Source organism: Camelina sativa, chromosome 11, assembly GCF_030686135.1.
Source record: "Camelina sativa cultivar CO46 ecotype springtype chromosome 11, ASM3068613v1".
In the NCBI taxonomy this organism is placed as follows: Eukaryota; Viridiplantae; Streptophyta; class Magnoliopsida; order Brassicales; family Brassicaceae; genus Camelina; species Camelina sativa.
The window spans coordinates 42,044,402-42,047,895 of NC_141890.1; the positions used below are offsets into that span (position 1 = coordinate 42,044,402).

Genomic DNA, 3,494 nt, shown 5'->3' on the forward strand with positions numbered 1-3,494 from the left:
CTGATGCTGAGAGTGCAAGTCAGTCAAGTGGTATCGGGGAAGGTCAGGTTGAAGTAATTGCTGGAGGGATGAACAAGCATCAATTTTATTAATCTTAGTTTTATTAATAAAATTAAATTTTATAATTGTTCTAAATAGTCTGTTATTGTTTGATAAGATTTCTGAAACAATAAATAGAATCTGTTAAATAATTTTATGAAATAATTTCACAAATATTATTTTATAAACCAATATAAGTTTTTCTTTTGTTAGTTATTAAATTAATTAAAATGTAATAGCATTTTTTGTAATATGCCACATAATAGTAGGATTAAACTTTAACAACATTGCTTAAATAAATATATAAAAATAATTGGCAGTCCAATTAGAAAGATTTTATAACATTTAAGTCATATAATATTACAAATTCTTACTCCTTTTGAATTATATTCTTATTCAGATTTTTGTAATAATTTTGAATAGTCCCTTTTTTAAGGTTGGGAAGTTGAAAGCGGTCTCTCTTAAAACACAAACATGTGTTTTCTAAAATTAAGACATAAGTTGTTTATCATGGATGTACAAAAAATTCCCTGAACTCATCCAATTTGCCTCTCATTTTGGGGAGACATCCTGATTTTGATCAGACAATTGGTCGTTTAGTTTTGCAATATACATCATTTATTGTTGATTGATGTGCGTTTCCATTCATTTTCAAAGTAGATTGATTCGAGCTTGATTTGGTAGAATTTTAATCACAATTTATAAGTTATTGCCTAAGCAAAATATAAAGTAATGGTTACAAATATATATATGTGAGCGACTGTCAATATATATATACTAGAATTGGACTCGTGCTAAAGCACGAGTTAACATTTATTTATTAATTTTTTTTTTTTGCTCAAACAGTTATGCCATGAAATCATATGTTGAATATAACTTATGAAAATAACATCTATTTTGTAGATCTAGATCTAGGTTTAGCATGCCTATAATAAATTCCTTCCCTATATCGTTGAGAGCTTTAGCGAACTCAATCTCTGGCATTTCAATTGAGAGAGATCTAGGATCATCACATCCGGTTGTTGTAACTAGAGTTGTATCGTACGCAAACCTCCAGAACACATCTTGCAAGTCTACAATCGTGCCTTCCTCTGCGATATGATTAAAAAAAGGAACAAGGCCGTCTTTGAGTTTACTTCTTGTGGTACTCATTGACAATCTTTGAAATCCTTGATGGTTGATCATGACCTGAGAAGCTTTCCTCAGATTCTTCCATGTGTCTGAGTCCTTTGTGAATAACGAATCTTCGAAGGCGTCAAAGACTTCTTTGAAATCAGAACCTTTAACAAAATTTGAGAAGTTTGAATTTAGCAGGTAGTGAATGTTAGCCGGATCAACCGTGACCAACATATCCATTCCCGTGAACCATGGTCCCTTGAATGGAAATGTTAACCCACTGCTTTCAAGAACCTCCACAGCGAAGTCATAGCCGCGGTGGATCACCAACAAAAAACCTGGTATCATCCCCAAAACTGGCCAGCTAATTATAAGGAAACTGTAAAGAGGTTTCTTGAAGAGGAAGCGACAAAGGATGAGAAAGTAAATGATGGCTATGGACACTCCAATCACGCTAAGTGAATCCATATGAGAAAGGAGGTTGATTTAGATAATCACTGAAGAGGTTTATATAGAAACTAAAAAGCAAGATGGTACAATACCATTTATGATCACCTAACTACGCTAATTTCTGCATTTCTTTTTCGTTTACATGTGAACTAAAAGAAACCATGTATCCAGATTAATTAGTTTTATTATATTTAATATCCTGTAAATTATTTTGGCAACATGAAAGCAGAAACGTAAAAAGTAAGTACAAACTATTTTATTTTCATTTATGTTTTTAATTTTTTTTTTTTTTTTTTTTTTTTTTTTTTTTTTTTTTTTTGTTGAAGTACGTAGATTATTTGATTAACCGAGTGAGGTCTATTCAAATTCAAATTTTCGAGTTTTGAGGTTGACGTTCTGTTCGTCTTAAAAGATTTTTGGTTTGAATTCGGTTCGGTTCTTTTTGGAGTCACGTAATAGGTCTGTCATTTTATTTTTGGGTAGGTGTCTATCATTTGATGACCTTAGATGAAGCTTTCGTACTACCTAAGTTTGTATCGGTGCATGTAATATATTCATTTGTATTTTATTGGCTTTGTAAACCTCCTTTTCAATTCATTTTGAAATATGTACGTTTTTTTATTATTAGATCGTAGATCTTATAGCTATCAAATCCAACTGGTAAAGGCGTACACCATCATAATATGTTGGTGTCGGAACCAACTACGTACTAACACCAAATGGATGAGACGAACTTGTGGACGATTTCTAATAGGTTCATCATTTCATTAAATCCATATTAAAGTTTAAGAAATATCTCACAATGAGTCGAGAAGTACATCAAAGATCACTGCTCCTGCCTCCCAATCAGTTACTGCATTGAAGGAAAAAACTGGAGGAGTTCAATCACATGCTGTAATACGAGGAGAAAAAGAAGATATGTGCATAGTCTTAGCATATACATAGATTTCTGAATATAACTGTGTAACTTTCTAATCATATCTCTTTAGTGATCTAAACAAGATCCTAATCCTTGAGCTTGTGTGTGTGTGTGTGTGTTTTTGTGGCGTTTCCAAATGTAGAAGATCATTTATAAGTACATCATCGATAGTTATTGTCAGTGACTCTTACATGCATATGTTTAACAAAAGGCCCAAAATATAGTGTCTCTGATGAATTTTTCTTTTACTAAGCTTCAAATGTTTATAGTTGGTCGTGTCTATAGTCATGTAATACGTTAAAACGTCCATGGCCTCTCCTTTTGAATCATAAATCCCATGAATTTCGATCTCCACTTTTTTAGCCGATACTGGGTATAGGCGTACAGTACACCATCATAATATGTTGGGTTCGTCGTACCAACTACTAATCACAAATGGAGGGAAAACGATCAAAATCAACCCAATCTATGATACTATATATGCAATCAACCTGAACAGAATAAAAATTGTGGATTTCAACCTCTCTTTATAAGGTTGCAAGCAGGATTCGGACCTGTGTAGCATAAATGCATGATAAAATAAATAAGCTCCTTAACCACTCGAACACATCGATGTTTTATACTATCAAGAACAAAGATGTAATATATTAGTTTCCGTCTTTCTTCTTCTCCCTCCTTCAGGCATGGAAAGGGAAGAGCGAACAAAAGCGTTGGATCTTGATTACAAAATCCAAAATAAAAAAACAGAGCAAAATGAATATTAAGGTTAAGCAAAACTGATAATTGTAGACTAAGAAAAGCCCTCCTCTTCTTTTTTCTATTACTCGAAAGAATCTAGGGTTATTTATACGGTTGATTCGTCTCTCATATCACCTGGGTTAGAGTTTTTATTTTGTGTTTCTTCATGAGGTTCTATGAATTTTGTAAAACCCAGATCTAGATTTCGTAATTTTTGCTCTATTTTTTGTTG

At 32.5% G+C, this 3,494-nt stretch overlaps 1 pseudogene; it reads right to left on the minus strand.

The window, feature by feature from the left end:
- Positions 1–547: 547 nt before the first annotated feature.
- On the minus strand, positions 548–1,623 carry LOC147935274 (alkane hydroxylase MAH1 pseudogene; annotated as a pseudogene).
- Between the last annotated feature and the right edge of the window lie 1,871 nt (positions 1,624–3,494).